Genomic DNA, 22,997 nt, shown 5'->3' on the forward strand with positions numbered 1-22,997 from the left:
AGCCACTCTGAATAAAGGAACAATCAAGAGTAAAATAGCGCATGCCAACAAAATTGAAAATAAGGCTTCAAAACGCTAGATGATATTAACAGTCTTTTGATCAAGTTCTGGGATAAAAAGGTCTTGAAGAAGAGTCCTCTTCTGAATCAAAGAAGGTATGTCCATCGGAGCATCCTGGTATGGTGAAGAAGGAACCTTAAGATGTTTGGTTGGTAGCGGTAGCTGTACCTGCTAAGAACAAAGGGAGGGTTAAACAGAAGAACCATAGTGGTGGGATAATACTCGCCTCCGTGTGTTTAATAAAATCAAGACTTTCTTTCACTAAAGCTAAGAAAATCTCCATTTTATTACAAACACGGAGGCTCCTATTATGCTAGTTCAAAGCATAGAAATTACTGAATTAGCTACATGGGAAACAGGCTTACAATAAAAGGTTCTAAAGGTTGAGACATTTGACCAATCAGCTGATTTGAGAATGTCGCCTAAACTCAATCCTGCCCAAAATGCCTTGGAAGCCATAGCTCCTCTGGTGGAATGGGCCCCAAAGAGGGAAATGTTGATACCAGCCAAATTCATAATCCATTTTACCCAACGGGCCATAGTAGTGGAAGTGACAGGATTGTGAGGGGATCTGAAAGAGACGAGGAGTTGAGTTTCAGAAGGCTTTCTCAACTCTCTAGTTCTTGATATATATTCTTTCAAACAAGTTCCTACGCATATATTAGCATGATCAGGGAAATATGGGTAAAAAACTGACTATGAATTAGTTTTCGTCCTTCTTCGAACCTGAAAGAAAACACCTTGAGGAGTATACTGTACCGAAGTCACATCAAGGCTTTAACATCAGAGATACGTTTGAGAGAAACTAGACAGAGGAGAATGGTTAGTTTAGCAGAAAGAAATTTTAGGGATAAACGAGAATTAGACTGTTGAGATAAAAGAAACTGTAAGATCACATTCACATCCCACATAGAATTGTACTTAGGCAACGGAGGTTTGGTAAAAAGGTATTCCCTTTGACAGTCGACAAATTAGAGGATGTTTGCCAATGGGTTTATTATTGACTCGATCATGTTCCGCGGAAATCGCGGATCTGTACATATTGACTGTTCTATAAGCCTTGCCCTGGGCTGCCAGGGAGGCTAAGGAAGTAACAACCAGGACTACATCTGCTGAAGAGGGATCGGCACCCCTGACCAGACACCAATTATGCCAGATTGACCAGGCTGACTTGTAAGCTTTAGTTGTGCCGGGAGCCCAGGCTTGATGTATGAAACTTGCAGCTTCCTGCAAAATTCCTGGGGTTCTCCAGGCAGACCTGAAACCATCCAAGCGACTAACTGAAGAGAGTGGTTGAGTATCAGGTTGTGAGGTTGTCTCTGAGGATTCGACAAAAGAGAGGGAAAGAGTGGAAGAAGAACAGGAAGGTCTACCGGTAATTCGAGAGCTGAAGGGAACCAAGGCTGACCCTGCCAAAGGGGTGTAATCAATAGCACTTTGGTGGATTGGCGGCGGACCTGCGCCAAAACTCTGGGGATCATTATCAAGGGAGGAAAGGCATAATTGGTTTGGTTGGACCAATCCTGTTGAAAAGCGTTGGTGGCCAAGGCAGGTCGCTCCCCCCATCTGCCATGCAGCCCCCTGTGGGTTGAACCTCCGTTGCCACTTTTGCCGCCTGACTACTCGCTCCCTTTTTTCTATTCCCCTGAGCTTGTGCTTCTGTGCCATTGGTTTTTTCCATTCTGTGCCCCTGTGTTTTGCTTTTTGTACCCCTGTGCTGTGTTGTCCCTCTCGCGCCGTCTTTTCCCGCTGTTTTATCCCCGGGTTTTCCCCTGGGTTTTTCCCCGGGTTTTTCCCTTGCTACTGAGCCCCTGCTGCCCCGCCCCCTTCACTCCCATTGGCCGCCACGCTCCCACCTCCCAGCTGCTCCTCCCTCCCTCTGCCCTCATATGGAGACCGCGAAGCGGTGGTAGAGAGCGACCTTTGACCCTGTCACCAGGCAGGTCGCTCCCCCATCTGCCACGCAGCCCCCTGTGGGTTGAACCTCCGTTGCCACTTTTGCCGCCTGACTACTCGCTCCCTTTTTTCTATTCCCCTGAGCTTGTGCTTCTGTGCCATTTGTTTTTTCCATTCTATGCCCCTGTGTTTTGCTTTCTGTACCCCTGTGCTGTGTTGTCCCTCTCCCGCCGTCGTTCCCCGGGTTTTTCCCTTGCTGCTGAGCCCCTGCTGCCCCGCCCCCTTCACTCCCATTGGCCGCCACGCTCCCACCTCCCAGCTGCGCCTCCCTCCCTCTGCCCTCATATGGAGGCCGCGAAGCGGGCGCGCTGTTGGCGCGCCGAAGGCGCGCCTAAGGCAAGCCCGTCTGCGCCCGTCTGCGCCCGTCTGTGCCCGTCCGCGCCTGGACCGCACCCAGCACCAGAACCCCTGGAACCCGCACCCCCCGCAACGCCAGACTGCACTACGACGCAAGAACCCTCCACGCACTCAACACCAGACGAGACCACCCCTGCTACCGGGCCACCCCGAAACGCACCCGGGGGCCTTTCACTTGCCGGAACTGCAGATTCACCAGCATCCAACCCTCCACACCACCAGCCAGAGAACCCAACCACCTCCGCTGCATCCTCCTCAACACCCGCTCCGCTCGCAAGCACGCCATCGAACTTTGGGACCTCCTAGACTCCACTGCCCCGGACGTTGCCTTCCTGACGGAGACCTGGCTGAACGCCACCTCAGCACCAGACATTGCCATAGCCATCCCACAGGGCTACAAGATCTCCCGCAGAGACCGCACCAACGGAGTGGGAGGAGGAATCGCCATCATCCACAAAGACTCCATCAAAAGCTCAACGAACACCGATGACACCCTCACCACCGCCGAGCACATGCACTTCCAGATCCACACCGACCCCAACACCACCCTCAGAAGAACTCTCATCTACAGACCTCCCGGACCCCGCCCACAGTTCAGTGACACCATCGCTGACCTCATCAGCACCCACGCCCTCGCTTCCACGGACTACATCCTCCTCGGGGACCTGAACTTCCACCTCGAGAACAACAACGACGCCAACTCCACCGCCCTGATCGACAACCTCGCCAACCTCAGACTCAAACAGCTAGTAACGACACCCACTCACGCCGCTGGACACACACATGACCCCATCTTCTCCGCAAGCCCCCACGTCTCCTTCAACCACACCACCGAACCACACTGGACCGACCACAGATGCGTCCACTTCACCTTCAGAAAACCCACCACACACCACCGCACCCAACAGCTACCACGCCGCTGCTGGGGCAAGGTCACCGGGGACCAACTGACTACCGCCCTCGCCCTGAGACCACCCACCGACCCCACCGACCCAGACACTGCCGCGACCAACCTCACACAGTGGATCAACGACTGCGCCAACACCCTCGCCCCTCTCAAGACCTTTACAACCAACCACACCAACAAGAAAGCCGCCTGATTCACCGAGGACCTCCGGATCTCCAAGCACACCTGTCGGAAGCTGGAGAAGAAATGGCTCCACGACCGAACACCAGACAACCACACAGCTCTCAAGAGCGCCACCCGCAGACATCACGAACTCATCAGGACCGCCAAGAAGACCGCCTTCAAGGACTGCCTAGACAAAAACACACACAACACCAAAGAGCTCTTCAGCATCGTGAAAGAACTCTCCAACCCCAGCTCCATCACCAACGACATCCCACCATCTCAAGACCTGTGCGACTCCCTGGCCACCTTCTTCCACCGCAAGATCACTGACATCCACGACAGCTTCAACCCCGACCCCCCTCACCCACCACCGAGTCCACCACCCCTTCGACTACCACTCGCACCAGTCGCCTGACCGTCTGGTCCAGCATCAGCGACGAAGACACCATCAAAACCATGAACTCCATCCACTCCGGATCCCCATCGGACCCCTGCCCTCACCACGTCTTCAACAAAGCCAGCGCAGCCATTGCGCCCCACCTCCGGAAAACAATCAACTGTTCCTTCGAGACAACAACCTTCCCAGAAAGCTGGAAGCATGCCGAGATCAACGCCCTTCTGAAGAAGCCCAAGGCGGACCCCAAGGACCTCAAGAACTTCCGTCCCATCTCCCTGCTCCCTTTCCCGGCAAAAGTGACAGAGAAGATTGTCAACAAACAGCTGACCCGCTACCTCGAAGTCAACAACATCCTGGACCCGTCCCAATCTGGTTTTCGCAGTAACCACAGCACCTAGACCGCACTCATCGCCGCCACTGACGACATCCGGACCCTGATGGACAGAGGAGAAACAGCCGCCCTCATCCTCCTGGACCTATCAGCAGCCTCTGACACGGTCTGCCACCGCACCCTATCAGCACGACTCCATGACGCCGGTATCCAAGAGAAGGCCCTGGCCTGGACCACATCCTTCCTCTCCGGCAGAACCCAGAGTGTCCGCCTCCCACCCTTCCGCTCCAAAACCACTGAGATCATCTGCGGCATCCCACAGGGATCCTCCCTCAGCCCAACACTGTTCAATATCTACATGGCCCCCCTCGCCCACGTCGCACGACAACACAACCTCAACATCATCTCCTACGCCGACGACACCCAGCTGATCATATCCCTCACCGAAGATCCCGGCACCGCCAAAGCTAACCTCCACCGAGGAATGAAGGCCATAGCCGACTGGATGAAGGACAGCAGACTGAAGCTGAACTCAGACAAGACGGAGGTCCTCATTCTCTGACCCACCCCATCAGCCTGGGACGACTCTTGGTGGCCCACGTCACTAGGCACAGCCCCGGAACCCACAGACCACGCACGCAACCTGGGGGTCATCCTCGACTCCACTCTCTCCATGACCAGGCAAGTCAACGCCGTCTCCGCGTCCTGCTTCAACACCCTCCGTATGCTCCGCAGGATCTTCAAATGGATCCCCCTCGACACAAGAAAAACCGTTACCCAGGCCCTCATCACCAACAGACTCGACTACGGGAACGCTCTCTACTCAGGAACTACAAACAAGATCCTGAGACGACTCCAACACATCCAGAACGCCTCGGCCCGACTCATCCTCGATGTCCCCCACCGTAGCCACATCACACTCCACCTGAGAGGCCTGCACTGGCTCCCCATCAACAAAAGGATCACCTTCAAGCTCCTGATCCACGCACAAAAAGCACTGCACAACACCGGACCCACCTACCTCAACAACCGACTCAGCTTCCACACCCCCACCCGAAGCCTCCGCTCAGCCAACCTCGCCCTCGCCACAGTCCCCCGCATCTGAAAAACCACTGCCGGCGGCAGATCCTTCTCCTACCTCGCCGCCAAGACCTGGAACACTCTCCCCACCATCCTACGACAGACCCAGGACCTGCTGGCCTTCAGAAGACTCCTCAAGACCTGGCTCTTCGACCAGTAGCACCCCCCCTCCCCAGCGCCTTGAGACCCTTGCGGGTATGTAGCGCGCTTTACAAATGCAGTGATTGATTGATTGATTGATTGAGGATCTGGTCGCCAACTGTAGAATTGAGGGATATGAGAGTTCAAACGAGAGGCAAAGAGATCGACAGAGAAGGGACCGAATTTGGAAGAAAGATTGTTGAAGATAGAAGGGTGAAGACGCCAATCGCTGGAGTCTTGAAGATATCTGGAGCACCAATCTGCGATTGTGTTCATATTTCCCAGAAGGTATTCTGTTCGTAGGGAAATCTGGTTTAGAAGACAAAATTCCCATAGACTTTTTGCTAGCTCGGCGAGGGGTTTTGACTGAGTACCTCCCAGGTGATTTATATACCGAACTGCTGAAAGGTTGTCCATCCAGTGGAGAATAGAACAACTTACCCTGTCTTTGGCAAAGGTTTGGATCGCAAAGGAACCTGCAAGAATCTCTAAACAGTTTATGTGCAGAGATGACTCCTCTCTTGACGAGAACTGAACGCATCTTGCGCCCCAACCAGTCCGACTTGCATCGGATTCTAAGACAAGATCTGGTGCTGTAGAGAATATTGCCCGGCCATTCCAAGCGTCTAGGTGGTCGAGCCACCATTGAAGTTCGATCCGGGATTCGTGATCTAGCAGGATTAGATCCTTGTATGTGAAGCCTTCGCGAAGATACCAAATTTTTAATCGCTGAAGCGCTCAATAGTGAAGAGGACCTGGAAATATGGCTTGAATAGATGAGGCTAGGAGACCGATTATGCGGGCTAGAGTTTTGATCGTAAGTTGTGATTTGTTGAGAACCGAATGTATTTCCTTTTTTATGTGGGAAATCTTTTGAGCTGGAAGATGAAGTGTAGCCTTGATAGAATCTATGAGAAACCCCAAAAACTCCATTTGACGGGACGGAATGAGGTTGGATTTGTCTTTGTTTATAAGAAAACCTAGATTCTGAAGGAGGGAAACAAACATGTCCAATTGTTGTGTTAGTAAGGATCTGTCCTGGTGTAAAATTAGGAAATCATCTAAGTATACTATAATCCTGACCCCTTGTGCTCTCAAGTGAGCTATCACTGCCTTTAATACTTTGGTGAAACACCAAGGAGCTGAAGAAAGGCCGAAAGGAAGGCATGTAAAGCGGTAAAATTGGTCCTTCCATTGGAATTGCAGAAATTTCCTGAAAGACTGATGAACGGGGATAGAGAGATAAGCATCTTGTAGAGCCAAACGAACCATCCAATCGTTTGTCAATAACGAATCTTGAAGATGGAGAATAGTTTCCATCTTGAAATGGTGATAAACCACAAATTTGTTGAAAAATTTGAGGTTTATGACAGGACGAAATTTTTTGTTCTTTTTTTGGACCAAGAATAGCGTACTGTGAAGCCTGAAGTATGAGGGAAGCATGGCTTTATCGCGTGCTTGAGGATTAGAGAATGAATCTCTTGACAGAGCAGAGTGTTTTGTTGTTTGGAGAATATTAAGGGTTTTGGAACGTAATGTTGAAAAGGAACAGAATAGAGTTCTATATGATAGCCTGAAACTGTCTGCAGGACCCATGGATCTGCTGTTAAAGACTGCCAGTTTGTCATAAATAATGCCGTCCGGCCTCCCACCAACAATGGACCACAAACAGGAGCGCTTACCTGAGTTTTGTGAACCTCTGGATCTGAAGCCACGTCTGAAGGAACGATACCTTTGTGGGTAGAACTGTGGCTTGTATTCCTGTTGATAGGAAGTGGAGCCTCTGGTCTGATTGACCGCACCCCTCTGGGTGTATCGGCCGGCAAAGTGGCTCCTGCCTTTGCCGGCTCTTCCAAAAACACTAGAATGAAAAATCTTCTGCATGGAAGACTGCGCTTTGTCCATGGAAGTAAAGTTTTGAACATATTTGCTGAGATCTTTTATAAAGGAGTCTCCAAACAGCAAACCGTTGGCTTCTGGACCCGTTTCTTTGGAGGCGAGAGTACTGAGTTTCGGATCAATTTTTAGTAACAGGCTTTTGCGTCATTCCTGCTCCATTGAGGCGTTTGTGTTGCCAAGTAGGCAAATCGCCCTTTGGGCCCAATTGGAAAGAATGACTGCATTCCATTCTGGCTTCTTCGGCCAAATCCAAAATTCTGGTGAGAGGGCCAGATAGGTCATGTAACCTGTCCTGGCAGTTGGTCCAGGCTCTGTCAACACCTTTCTTGGGATCTTTCCCAAATTTAGTAAAAAACATTATCATGTTTGGATCAATGACAGGAGTATTAGTGATATTGTTGGGAAGGGAGGGTCTGGGGCACTCAGATTTGAGTCTATTACGTACTAATTTATCTAAAGGCTGCTGTAGATTTTTTTAAACATACTCTGACACATGGTCACAGGGAGTCCATTCGGTGGAATTAGGGTGACGGATAAGCGATGGATCAAACATCGGTTGACCCGCAAAATCCAACCAGGTATTATTTGATTTAGTTTTAGATAATAATCGTTTGACAGAGGCTTCAAAGGTCTTGAAAAAATCAGAAATTGAGGAGGAAACTGCTTTCTGGACCGAGTCCTGAATAAAGGAGTCTAAATCCTCTTTGATCTGTTGAGCTTCTTCATCCTCAGAATAATTTTCCATAGTAAAAGGAAAGAATTATAGCTGTTTCAATAAATTTAAGAATTAAATGCAGGAGTGGACTGCCCTCGAGAAGAAAGGCTAATTTTGTGAAGCGCGCAGAAAACCGAGGAAATAATACCAAGGTTAAAAATGCTTAATGAAGCTTGAAAAGACGGTCGCTAATTAAAGCGTGACCGTCTGAAAAGGAAAAACAGCTGAGAGAACAGCTGATCTCCGCAGTGAAAAAGGCAGAAGAGCTCACCGGTAAATATTATCTTTGTTTAAAAGCGGTCGCCCTAGTAAAGCGGAACCGCGATTAAATAAGCTGAGGAAACAGCTGACCTTACATGCGTTGGAGCCAGAAGCTGTGCCGGCTCGCGTAGGATAGAGAAAAAACGCTGCCGTGCACAGCGCGCGCCCCAGGCGTTCGCTTTAGAACGCTGGGGAAGCAAAAGGAAAACAAAGGAGCAGTTATAAAAATAGACCTGGACAAACAAGAGGGGTTATTAAAAGAAACGTATAGCAATACATTATTACAGGGAAAGCGATAATATAAGGAAAAAACACCAAATAAGCATTCAAATTGATTACAACTACATGAGAAGAAAGATAGTACTTATCTTGACTGCGAGCAGCAAGAAAAGAGGACTTGTTGCTCTCAGTCAATATGTTTATACTCATCTGTGTCTCTGATTGGTTATCTACTGTATGACATATCTCAGTAGTTCCCCAGCTGGGATTGCTGGGATTTGTAGTTTATCTTGGCTGCTGTTTAAATTAAAGCAAGAGAAGTTAGCATAATAGGAGCCTCCGTGTTTGTAATAAAATGGTGTATTTGGTGAAAATGTTGATATGTATATAATAGAATAAATTAACTAATTAGTCTCTTGGATACCAGAATCTTTCATTGCACTCAGTCCACAAACAGTAAGTAGTGATGACGCAGAAAAAGAGGGTTCTACATATATTCATACCTATTGCATAATCAAACATATAATATAGAGTGATGTTAGTAAAAAGAAATAATGTACGAGGGAAAATGTGCCCTCGGGGTAGTTCGCCATCATTGTAAACGAGCTTTATTAATCATGAAGTATTGAAAATTGTAGTAATCCGTCATAATTGCAAATGTATGCCATGATTTCTTGCTTGAAAACTGTTTTGCTTAGCTTAAATTTAGTGCAGGCTTTTGCCTAGTTGCCTGGTCTCAAATTCTAACTGCGTGTTTTTTTTCCCTGAACTAATGAAAACACATATTCTTGCTTGAAGTTGTATTTTTCCAGCAGAGATGACTAATACACTTATCTCCAAGGTTTCGTACTAGGCCGGTTTCATCCCCTTTGATACAAGGTCAGTCTCTGCAGGTGCGGACAATGAAGGTACAGATACCAAAAATAATTGGCAAACCATGATACAACTTGTGTTCCAAGGCTCCAAGGCTAATGTATGCACAAATAAGTTCTAGTAAAAGACAATTTTTCATTGGACAATTTGAAGCCAACCTATGAACCCTCCAATGGAAGACCCTGCAAGATTTGGAATGTTTCTTACTTAAACCCACCGAACAAAGAGAAGTCAGCCATTTTCCTCGATGCCAGTTTGAAGCCTGATGCCAGACTCCATTTTGGACGACACCCTGATGCCTTTTTTCTATCCGAGAGAAAGAGACTCTAAGAATTCTCACCCTAGAGACTTTAACTTTGATTTGCCCCGTTTTGCCCATGCAGTAACTTTGCCCCATTCTCCTTGCCGCTGTAAGGTAGTTTGTCCTTAACTTTGCCCCTTTTGAAACTTGCCCCATGCTGATCAACCGGTACCTGAAGGACGAAGACTTTTCTTGAATGCTGATTGTATTTGGTAAATATGAAAGGATAAATGTATTATGCATTGTGTTTTTCCTTTTAGGTACCAACTGCTATTTTGATAGGGTCCTAGCTAGAAGTTTTTCAAATTTGTGTTGACTAAATTCATTTTGCATGAAGTCCCACATGCCGATGCCAATTAGAGGTTAGTCGAGGTATACACCCAATGTATCATGCTGATTTGAAATCTTGTTATGCTGACCGAATGTATGCAATTAGTCAAATACAGTTAGTCATATTGGTGATTTGCATTGCGATAACAGAGTGTATCATTATTCAGATTTTACGTAGATTGCGTTTCTTCCGCCGTTATGGACAGCTAGTAATGTTCATATACATATATCAATTGGTTTTGAGACATATATATATTGTGCTAGCTTTGTTAATATAGGGAAATAAATTCACTAACTTTTAATAAACTGGTGTGGTTATTCATGACTGAAAGGTCATGGTGCGCCGCAATGCCAACTGTTATTGATTTCTGATGTGCTATATTGATCTATTAATTGAGTATTGATTATCGATCACAATAGTTATTGATTATTGATCTGAATGACTCAGCTATTTTAGGATGAGGAGAGCCCGACTCGGTTAAAAGATTCACCGACCTTCAACGTGTCCAGGTACAGGTAATTTATAAGGGCTGGACGCGTTATCAGTAGATGGTAGCAGAGATTGATGGTTTTGCCCTTTGGGACCCCATCCGAACAATAGACAGAGTCAAGTTAGAATTTTCTTTGATAAAACAAGTTGGAGGAATGATGATGCCCTAAGTCCCCAATGACTTTCCCGGGATCTCGGAGCTTGCGAATGGAGGACATGAAGGTGTGAGAATGTTTTCGGCATTTCTAGTGACGGTATGAGTGAAGTTAGGGTTTTGCGCTTGCATAGCTTATTGCCGCAGATTAATTGAGGAGTTTGTGAGAGGATTTTAGGGGGTTAAGGGGAGTGTTATTCTAAAGGTGTGAGAGTAGGGAAGTCGTCGAACTTCACGTGTGTGTAGCGCTTTGTGCAGAAAAAAATCGTCCACGTGGTTGTTGATGTTGAGACGGGCCCTGCGAGGTCAAGAAACTCCGGAGTATGTTGAAAAGTGTATGAGACACTTGTCTAATGTTGTAATCTGGTCGGTTTAATAGGTTGATCGGGCATGGTCAACGAGTCAGTATGAATGTTGCGGACTGAAAGAAAACTTCGACTTTGAGATTTGACGAATTCTAAAGTGCACTAGAATAGTTCATTGATCAGTTGAGAGTAAAGTTTGCGGGTCAAATTTTGCTTGCGAAAGCGGGAAACCGAGAAAGATGGAATAACTGCCGAGGCTAGTGAAAAATCCCTAAGGTTTCTGAAGCGATTGTGTTACCCTTCCTGTAGTAAACCGACAGATTTGTTTTATTATTTTGGTAAAGTGCTCGCATTATATTGCAGAAATTAGTTTGAGAGTGAAAGACGAGTGAAAGAAGACAAGCTGCGGGACTTTGTCAGCCGCAGTGTGTGAGTGTGACGTCACTAGGAGCCGCGCTGGGATAGGTCGGTTGGTGAGAAGGGTCGCGCACGGATTGGACACAGTCCGTGAAGCGCAATTAGAAGGGGAAAGGCAAGCGAAGAGTATTCCAGGAATTAAAGTCACTTATTGATTACACATATTAAGAAAAATAAGAGACGGAAAGATGAAACTTTTCAAAGCATTTAAGAGTGCCATGAGGGGAGATCCTTATATTAAAGCAAACGTAGGAGAAGAAACACCGCCTGAGGGTACACCTGCTTACATTGTCATTGAAGAAAAGGGTGTAGCGCCATGTTTATGGTTAAAACAATGGTGCAAGTTAACGGAAAAACATGGGAGTGTAGCGTTCCCTATCCACGGGTCGTTTAATCTGAGGGTTTTAGAAAATCTGAGATTTGCTTTATACGACATGAAAGTACCTCCAAGATCAGCACAATTTGAGGCACTAGCAATTTGGGAGCTGATAGCTAGAAACCAACAACAAAAGAAGTTCGAGACCAGAATAAGAAAGGTAGAAAAGACACTAGCGGATGCTAGATGGGACACCACACAAAAGGTTTGGAGATCAGACGTATTGCAGGGGATTAAATTGTTCCCAGCAATTACTGATGAAGGGGAAACGGAAGGAAGGAAAGCTACCTATAAGACAAACAGGAGTCAGTCCAGAGATAGAGAGAGCAATAGAAACTCAAAAAGGGGGGACGAGTCAGACGATGAGGAGTTCATTATACAATTGTTGAATGATCGCCCGCCACCGTATGTGGAAAACGAACAAGGCTCAAGTATCAGTACTGCCCCTCCAGAACCAACACAGGGTAATGTAACACCCAATTTGAGAATATCTCAGAGACCGAGCAGCTCCGACATGCCTTTTTTTCCACAAATACCTCAGGTTCAGAGAATGTACCCAGACGTGCCTACATTGAAACCTGCCGATAACTATCAGTCACAGGTTCAAAGGCACTGCTGTAATGAGCATAATATGGGAGCGACTTCTGATTTAACGACAGAGGAAGGACAGAGTTATTAAAGACCAACATTGATTCAAGCTGAATCAACACAGTTCTTGATGCCCCAAAAGCGGACACAAGAAGTGCCGAAGCATACCCAAGTGACAGGGAGCCAGTTAAGCATGCCAGCAATGATGAACCATAATGTGGGGATTAACATGCCACAGAATTTGGGGAACGGGCAGAATCCAGATGCGATATCTCTGCCTATCACTGTATGTCCACCAGTACCACTGTACATACAGGCAAATTCAAGCACAAGCGACCAAGGGTCAATGATACAGAATGGGACAGGGAGGAGATGCATAGAAACCACTCCAGAGACAACTCCGATAGCGGCAATGCCAAATGGATCTGGGTCCTTGTCGGAATTTAGTCCAATTCCAATTTGTGATCCATCAACTGTGGTAAGGTCACATCCACCACTATTAGTACCGTTAACCTCACAGACTGAAACATTACAGAAACCGTCAGTGGCAGTTGATGTAACTGCTACACTGATGGGACTGAACGCGCAACAGTTAACACAGTGGTTCAACAGCCTGAACTCCCCACAGAGTGCATCTAGCGGGAAGGGAGAAGAATACCTGAATAAAATAAGGTTGGGTATGGAGGCAGATGAACTGGTCGAGGGAACAATGGGTTTGAACAGATTAGAATCATACACAGAGGAAGAACTAAGATACATGTGCCCTAGGATTACAAGAGAAGTAAGCAGCATACATAAGAAATTACACGAAATTGCAGACAGATACGAGATTGATATAAGTAAGACTAAACACCTGAGTAGAAGTTACAGGTTAGATTTCGACACAAAAGACTTTGAACACATGAGATCCGCAGGGATGAAAACTCACCTTAAAGAGATACTGCAGAGTGCACAGGTATGGAGATGTTTAGACAAATGGGAAAGCAGATGGGTTAAGAAAAAGGATAAAAAGAAAGAAAATACTCTAGAGAGGAATGAGAAAAAACAACAGAATGACGATTTGATAACTATGTTACCAATGAGAGAGACAGCAGGGGGAAAACTTGTACATGTACCGTGGCACAGGTGCGATATTCAATCCTTTACGGATGACTTTCCCAAATTGAGAGAGAAGCCGATTGAGTGGTATCAACAAACAGATAGATTTGTGAAACTCGCGAAATGTCTCTGGGAAGACTTGAATACTTTGTTTGAAATTGTGGTCCCGGCAGATCTGTGGGAAGATTGTAAAAGGGCTGTAGGTTGGCCGACGAGTGAACCAGAGAGTGACAGGGACACAGGTGCGCCATCACCTACGGTAATGAGTTTGTACCACAAGGTGATCGAGCACTTGAAAACCAAGGTTGCGTCGAAAAATGTGGATTGGCAAAGGATTGACAGGACCGCTCAAGAGGTTAAAGAATCTATACACACGTATTATGAGAGGTTGTTGAAAGCGTTTAAAAATTACAGTGGCACGGAAACGATTGAGCCAAAGGACATGCTCCATTTTGTGTTCAGGTTTGTGGAAGGGCTGAGACCCGAAATTAGCCAGATGATTAAGTCGCACTTGATTTGTTGGCAGTCAAAGTCGATCGATGAGGTGTTGAATTATGCGAAATACTGCAGTGATGAGATTGAGACCAAACAGAAAAGGTTGAAAGAAAAGGTGATGGTGATGCAGCTCAGAGCAGCTCAGACAGGCTTACAAGGTTTGCAAGGTTTTCAACAACAGATGCCGCAGCAGCAGCAGCAGGGAAATGCTATGTTTCAGCCGCAGATGAGAGGCAGAGGCCGAGGAGGTTTTGTGAATAATGGTCCTGATTCGAATACCGTTATGATTCCAAATGGTATACAGGCAATGAAGAAGGTGATGCCATGTCACACGTGCGGAATCGTCGGGCATTGGAAACGGGAGTGCCCAATGATGGTGCAGGAAGGTGTAGGTCAGCAAAACAATGATGTCAATGCATTGCAGACTATGAGAGGACCAAAACAGAGAGGTCCAAATCCAAATTTCCAAAACAATATAAACCAGCTGCAGGGTTTACAACCCATGCAACCGCAACAGGTGCAAATGCCCCGTGTGCAAATGACACAATTGCAGCCAATGCAACAGCAGTTTCCCATGGTACCTAATCAGCAAATGCAAATACCCTTAGCACCAATGAATCAGCAGCAAGCAATGCTTCCTCAACAGGTTGCGGGTCAGGGAATGAGTCAAAATGACACAGTACACCAGTTCCCATTACGCAGCGAGAATGGAATAAACGATGTATGGGAGAGTGAAAGTTCAGATGAGGAGGGAAATTGTGTGCTTGCAGCATCTTTGGAAGTTGATCAAAAGGGTCCGTATGTGGAGGGAACAGTTATGGGTCATCGCGTCTCATTCTTGGTTGACACAGGAGCTACACGTTCTACTGTTAGGAGCATTGAAGTACCAAACTTGCCACTTTCAGGAAGAACAGTACAGGTAGTGGGAGTGGCAAATAGGTACTTGACGAACCCAATCACAGACCCAGTACAAGTCAGAATTGGCAACTACCGAGGGTCACATAAATTTGTGGTGTGTGACTCAAGCCCGATATCACTGTTAGGGAGAGACCTATTGTGCAAATTGGGATGTTCAATTATGTGTTCGAATGATGGGATTAAAATTCAGACGAGTAGCGATGGGGAAGAAGAGGATAGTGTAGGAGGGGATGAAGTGGAAACTGTCGATGAAGAGTATCCCCTGATTACCCTTTATCCAATGGTCACTGAGGCAGACATTCCTGCTGAGTTGCAAGAAACAGTCGGAAAGGAAGTGTGGGACATGACAGGGAAAGAGGTGGGGCTGGTGAAAGGAGTGGAACCAGTGAAAGTGACTGTAAAACCCAATGTAACCTTTCCCCAGACCCCACAGTACCACATGGCACAAGATACCCTCATAAAGGTTGCCCAACTCATTGATGAGTTTGTGAAACAGGGAGTACTGAAAGAAAGAAAGAAGTGTTGAGCAGTCCATGTAATTCGCCGATAATGGGATTAATAAAACCCAGTGGAAAGGTCCGAATTGTTCAAGATTTGAGGAAAATAAATGACATAATAGTAAAATGTTGTCCTGTAGTACCAAATCCAGCTGTGATAATGTTCCAAATTCCCTGTGATGCTGAATGGTTCTCAGTTATCGACTTATCACAAGCGTTCTTTTCTGTACCTCTTCATGAGGACAGCCAATTTCTCTTTTGTTTCAAATTCCTAGACAGAGTTTACAGTTGGTGTTGAATCCCTCAAGGGTTTTCGGAGTCACCATCAATCTTTAATCAGATTCTAAAGAAAGATTTGGAAACACTGGAGTTGCCCTTCGAGTCAACCCTAGTACAGTGCATTGATGACTTACTGATCGCGTCCAAGACAGAAAGTGACTGCACAGCTGACACCATTGCCCTACTGAACCATTTGGGAAGAAATGGACATAAGGTGTCCCCTTCGAAGTTACAGTTCTGTCAAAAGAAAGTGAAATATTTGGGTCACCAAATAGAGAAGGGGTCACGTAGGATTATGAAGGAAAGAATAACAAGTGTACTCCAAATGAGTCCCCCAAAGATGAGGAGGGAGGTGAGGAAGTTTTTGGGAATGGTGAGCTACTGTCGCCAATGGATTCCCAACTTCTCAACTCTAGCAAAACCCTTGCTGAAATTAACCCAGAAAGATGCGTTGGATGAAATTGAGCTGAAAGGAGATGAGATGAATGCTTTTATTGAATTAAAGGAATGCATGTGCAGGGCTCCAGCGTTAGGTATGCCTGACTACACAAAACCTTTCACATTGTTTTGTCCTGAACGTGATGCATGTTCCTTGTCTGTCTTGACCCAAGCCCATGGTGGCGTAAACAGACCAGTAGCATATTTTTCAGCTACTTTGGATCCGGTTGCTGCAGCACTGCCAGGGTGCTTGCGTGCCGTAGCAGCAGTTGGTATCAGCCTCACTCAGAGTGAAGGAATAGTGATGGGACACCCTTTAACAGTCATGGTCCCTCACTCAGTCGAGATACTTTTGACACGTTCCCGAACACAGCACATCACCGGTGCTAGACTCACAAGGTATGAAACAATAATTCTGGGATCACCTAATGTGCAGCTGAAAAGGTGCACTACGTTGAACCCAGCAACCTTGTTTCCCAGTGAAAATGCCGAAATTGAGAATGCTGAGGACATCGAGCACGACTGTCTTCAGGTGACGGAATTTTGCACCAAACCAAGACCTTATATCAAAGACACCTGATTGGAAGAAAATGATCAAATTATTTTTGTTGATGGTTCATGTTTAAGAGATGCATTGGGAATATTGGAAGCAGGATATGCTGTATGTACTGTAACAGGTGTTCTGGAAGCATCTTGGCTTCAGGGAGTTTACTCTGCACAAGTAGCGGAATTGGTAGCCCTTACTAGAGCTTGCCAACTCTCTGCACTAATGAAAGTTACCATTTACACTGACAGCCAGTACGGATTCGGAATAGTGCATGATTTTGGACAATTGTGGTCACAGAGAGGCTTCATGACCTCTTCAGGATCACCAGTGAAAAATGGTGAAAGAATAAGAGAATTGTTACATGCCATTCAATTGCCAGGGGAAGTAGCAGTGGTAAAATGCAGTGCACACTCGAAGGGACAAGACTATGTTTCCCTGGGAAATGGGTATGCGGATCAAGTCGCAAGGTTTTGCGCATTGAACTGTATATTGCTCAGGGATGAATGGAATTTGATAAGTGAACCAGAACTTGAACAAAGCGAAATATTTGCTCTAAAGGTTATAGATACAATGGACGAATTGAAATCCTTACAGAATGATGTCAGTGAGGATGAGAAACTCTCATGGACCAAATCACAATGTGTCAAGAGGCTGGATGATTTGTGGGTTTCAAGTGAAGGGAAATTTGTTCTTCCAAACAGTCTTTTGACACAGATAGCCAGATTTTACCATGGACAAGCTCATCTTGGGAGGGATGCCATGATTAGGTTGTTTAAAACTGATTGGTTTAACCCCAAATTCTGTCAAGTTGCTGAAGCAGTTTGCCACCGTTGCGTCATTTGCCAACAGATGAACGCAGGGAAGGGAACCGTAGTGAATTTGAGCCACATTGGAAGAGCAGGGGGTCCATTCAGCAGGATGCAAATGGACTTCATTGAGATGCCTGTGCATGGAGGCTTGAAGTATGTGTTGGTGATTGTGTGCATTTTTAGTCACTGGATTGAAGCATACCCTACACGCAGAAATGACAGTCTCACAGTTGCAAAACTACTCTTGAGAGAGTTAATACCACGTTTTGGATTCCCGATCTCTTTAGAATCAGATAGGGGAAGTCACTTCAATAATGAAGTAATAAAATTGCTTTATGGAGCACTGAACATTGAGCAAAAGCTGCATTGTAGCTACCGCCCTGAAGCATCAGGTCTGGTAGAGCAAATGAATGGCACATTGAAATCAAGAATGGCGAAAATATGCGCATCAACAAATCTGAAATGGCCTGACGCATTGCCTTTGGTGCTAATGTCAATGAGAAACACCCCTGACAGAAAAACTGGACTGTCCCCACATGAGATCCTCATGGGCAGAGCTATGAGACTTCCAGCAGTCCCTGCAAATGCGCTTTTGAATATTACAGATGATATGGTGTTAGACTACTGCAAAGGTCTAGCTGATGTGGTTCGCTCTTTCTCTCACCAGGTGGAGGCAACCACCTTGCCACTGATCCAAGGTCCAGGACACGCCCTGAAAGCAGGTGACTGGGTTGTGATAAAGAAGCACATGAGGAAATCGTGTTTGGAACCCCGTTGGAAAGGACCTTTTCAAGTGATTCTGACGACTACCACCGCTGTGAAGTGTGCGGGAGTTCCCAACTGGATTCACGCCAGTCACACAAAGAGGGTATTGTGTCCCACAGACGAGGAAGTTGAAGCGCTGAAGTTACCAGTACCTGATAACAAAGTGCCAAGCGTTGAGACAGAACGAAAAAGAACTAGAAGCGAACAGGCAGAAATAGAGGAGGGAGAAATATTCTCTGAGGACGAAGCAACTGACTCACTTGGGGAAGACCAAGGAGGAGCCTCAGAAGCAGCTGAAGGTAACAAAGAGCCCGAAGCAGCTGAAAGTGACAAAGAGCCTGAAGAAAGCAACGGCGATAAAGGGCTCGAAACGGGTGAAGAAGTAGGAGAGCCTGATCAGAGGAGGGCTTTCCCAGAAGCAGACGATACAGGAAAGGAACAGGAAAACCTGATTGACTTCCCAGAGGGAGAAGACAAAACAGGACAGAGCGAAACTGTTCAAACTCCTTCGGAAGAGGTTGCAGGTCCATCAAGCGGACCCAGTGCAAAAAGAAGACAAAGCATATCACCAGTAAAACTAAGAATAAGAGAAACGTCAAATGACAGTGAAGGGCCAAAGGTGAAGGAGAAGAGAAAGGAAGTGTCTGTCGTAGTACCGGCACCAAGTGAAGAAAAGGACTTGGCCAAAGAGGAAAGTACCAGCGAGAAAGAATCAAAGAGAGATGCAAAATTGAAAAGAAAAAGGATACCGAGCAGAAGGTATTCCGGTCCGGAGTGGGCATACGTAGCCAATAACGATTGGTCAGACGAATTTGTATCCCTCAGTCTCGAGAACGAAGAAGCAGAACTACACTTTGGAAACAAAAGTTTTATGGACTCTGTTGATTAAAGATATTGACCACCTGATTGACTTTCAACCGGCTAAGACATTGCTAACTTGATTGACTTTGAAACCGATCTTGAGACAACGCTGCTAACCGATAAGAGACTAAGCTGCTAAAGAAAACTGTGTGAACATTGAACTTGTTCAGCTTTGTAAATACCTGCAAAACCGCTTTGATAAGGTGTCTTCAACTCTCTGATTCTATACAGATCATGACTAGTTTCACTACACAGGGGCGTAAAATGAAGTATTGTAAATACATGGGTATAGGTTTATTAACTGCATGCGTACTAATCATAGTAGTAATAGTTCTTGGAATGCATGGGAAGAATGAGAAAGAGATGAATGATGCTACTACTTCTAAACCTACTATCGTTACTGAACTAACCGCTCTGAAAAGACTCGAACAAGACGAGAGACATTTGCATGATAAAAAGGAACTTTCATCTAACGTTTTCTATCGCTTGCTGAGTGAGTATGTTGAGACCATGGATGCGAAAGATTGTTATGTGTGTACACAAATACCTACCTCAGTGGTGGAAGGGGTAACATATCACAGCATGCCTCTTACATATGGAATTACATGTAGTATTATAGCGTCTAGATTTTATGGTCAAAAGGATATTCATTATTTCTACACTAATTATGATGTTACTTTTGCATATGTCTCCATAATAGGGCATTTGAGTAAAATAGCTAGAGATTGGTATGCCAAATTAATGAGGGAATTCTTCGAACCAATGTCACCTTTTCACACAGCTCACGCACATAGAGAGAACCTTACATGCTTGCTTTCACCAGTAGAAATAGAATTTTTAGACCGCACTGATGACCGAAAGAATGAAATGAAGGAGAAATTAGAAAGGGAATTACATGAAAGAACATCTGTAAATAATTATGCTTTTGCTGCAATAAAAACACAAGGAAAAATAGCTTTAGATACATTGCATGTGGGAAGATTTTGTATACATAGATTTCAATCATATTATGACACAGTTTTTGTGGGAACGAGTGAATGCAAACACACGTATGCATTTCAATCTAAGTGGACGTTCATGCTGAATGGACAAGACCCAGTTATTCCTGGAGTATATTATATTTGTGGACTCAACGCCTATTATTGTTTTCCTAAAGGATGGTATGGGAGGTGTTATTTGGGAATAGTGTTCCCAAAAGTTTACCAACTAGACGACTTAAAGAAATTTCCAAGGCTGTCTGAATCACATCGTGTTCAGAAAAGGGAGACAGCTTCTGGTGTGGTAGGAGATATATTTGGAGCATTGATTCCTTCAGTGGGAGTCGTATTGAATTCAATCAAAATACGAAAGTTGTCTACTATTGTGGATAACATGTTGACAAAATTTTCAGGAGCTATAATCCTGATGGATGCTGAACTTGCTGCAGAAAGAGCTATGACTCTTCAAAATCGGCTTGCCCTAGACATTCTTTTAGCAAAGGATGGCGGCGTTTGCAAAATGCTTGGTACACGTCACTGCTGTACCTATATACCAGACAGTAGTGGTAAAATTAGAACAATGCTTACAAACTTAACCAAAGAAAGTGTAGATTTGAAGGAATTGAAAGAGCCCGGAGTTTGGGAGAAGGTTGGAAAGGGATTTGCTTCTGTGGGAAATTGGCTCAGCAACGTTTGGAACGGATTATTATTAAAGATAGTAAAGGGAATATTAATAGTATTAATTTGTTTATTAGGCCCTTGGGGAATATGGAAAGCTATTAAAATAATAAAAGCAAGGAACAAAAGGAAGAGAGAAGAGAAAATAGAAAACAAAATGGTGGAAATTTATAGAGAAAAATCAAAAGGGACTAAAAGAAAAAGGGAATTGACTGAAGTGCCAAATTACTATACAGAATTTTAATGGAATAAAATTTGTGGGTAGATTTGATGTGATGACATAATTAGTCATCAGAGGAGGGATTGATGACGCAGAAAAAGAGGGTTCTACATATATTCATACCTATTGCATAATCAAACATATAATATAGAGTGATGTTAGTAAAAAGAAATAATGTACGAGGGAAAATGTGCCCTTGGGGTAGTTCGCCATCATTGTAAACGAGCTTTATTAATCATGAAGTATTGAAAATTGTAGTAATCCGTCATAATTGCAAATGTATGCCATGATTTCTTGCTTGAAAACTGTTTTGCTTAGCTTAAATTTAGTGCAGGCTTTGGCCTAGTTGCCTGGTCTCAAATTCTAACTGCGTGGTTTTTTTCCTTGAACTAATGAAAACACATATTCTTGCTTGAAGTTGTATTTTTCCAGCAGAGATGACTAATACACTTATCTCCAAGGTTTCGTACTAGGCCGGTTTCATCCCCTTTGATACAAGGTCAGTCTCTGCAGGTGCGGACAATGAAGGTACAGATACCAAAAATAATTGGCAAACCATGATACAACTTGTGTTCCAAGGCTCCAAGGCTAATGTATGCACAAATAAGTTCTAGTAAAAGACAATTTTTCATTGGACAATTTGAAGCCAACCTATGAACCCTCCAATGGAAGACCCTGCAAGATTTGGAATGTTTCTTACTTAAACCCACCGAACAAAGAGAAGTCAGCCATTTTCCTCGATGCCAGTTTGAAGCCTGATGCCAGACTCCATTTTGGACGACACCCTGATGCCTTTTTTCTATCCGAGAGAAAGAGACTCTAAGAATTCTCACCCTAGAGACTTTAACTTTGATTTGCCCCGTTTTGCCCATGCAGTAACTTTGCCCCATTCACCTTGCCGCTGCAAGGTAGTTTGTCCTTAACTTTGCCCCTTTTGAAACTTGGCCCATGCTGATCAACCAGTACCTGAAGGACGAAGACTTTTCTTGAATGCTGATTGTATTTGGTAAATATGAAAGGATAAATGTATTATGCATTGTGTTTTTCCTTTTAGGTACCAACTGCTATTTTGATAGGGTCCTAGCTAGAAGTTTTTCAAATTTGTGTTGACTAAATTCATTTTGCATGAAGTCCCACATGCCGATGCCAATTAGAGGTTAGTCGAGGTATACACCCAATGTATCATGCTGATTTGAAATCTTGTTATGCTGACCGAATGTATGCAATTAGTCAAATACAGTTAGTCATATTGGTGATTTGCATTGCGATAACAGAGTGTATCATTATTCAGATTTTACGTAGATTGCGTTTCTTCCGCCGTTATGGACAGCTAGTAATGTTCATATACATATATCAATTGGTTTTGAGACATATATATATCGTGCTAGCTTTGTTAATATAGGGAAATAAATTCACTAACTTTTAATAAACTGGTGTGGTTATTCATGACTGAAAGGTCATGGTGCGCCGAAATGCCAACTGTTATTGATTTCTGATGTGCTATATTGATCTATTAATTGAGTATTGATTATCGATCACAATAGTTATTGATTATTGATCTGAATGACTCAGCTATTTTAGGACGAGGAGAGCCCGACTCGGTTAAAAGATTCACCGACCTTCAACGTGTCCAGGTACAGGTAATTTATAAGGGCTGGACGCGTTATCAGTAGCCAGAAAGATTTAAATTTGTTGCATTGTATTTATCCTTTAGGTATCAACAAAGTAATGGTGAACAGTTCATAAAATTCAAGAATGAAATTCCATTGCTATATTGTTGCAATTAAGAACATGTAAATGCAAAAGCGCCTTAATAACTGTATGTAATTCAAAAATGTTCTTAAAAAGTAAATGCCGACAATCTGTAACAGTGCGTAGTTCGTCTCTTTGGAAGTTTCACGGATGTGTGATTAGAAATACCCAATTTTTTTAAGCTGACGTGTTGTAACAGTGTGTACTAAAATGACGTATTGCTTATCTATGTATTTTTATTCTTTATTCATTCTCGAGTTCTGGGCAGGATTAGTTATTATTATGGAATTTAGAATGTTCATATCATAATGTTGAGTCGTTGCAATGCCATTCATTGCGGT

This window comes from Pleurodeles waltl, chromosome 5, assembly GCF_031143425.1.
Source record: "Pleurodeles waltl isolate 20211129_DDA chromosome 5, aPleWal1.hap1.20221129, whole genome shotgun sequence".
Taxonomy (NCBI): Eukaryota; Metazoa; Chordata; class Amphibia; order Caudata; family Salamandridae; genus Pleurodeles; species Pleurodeles waltl.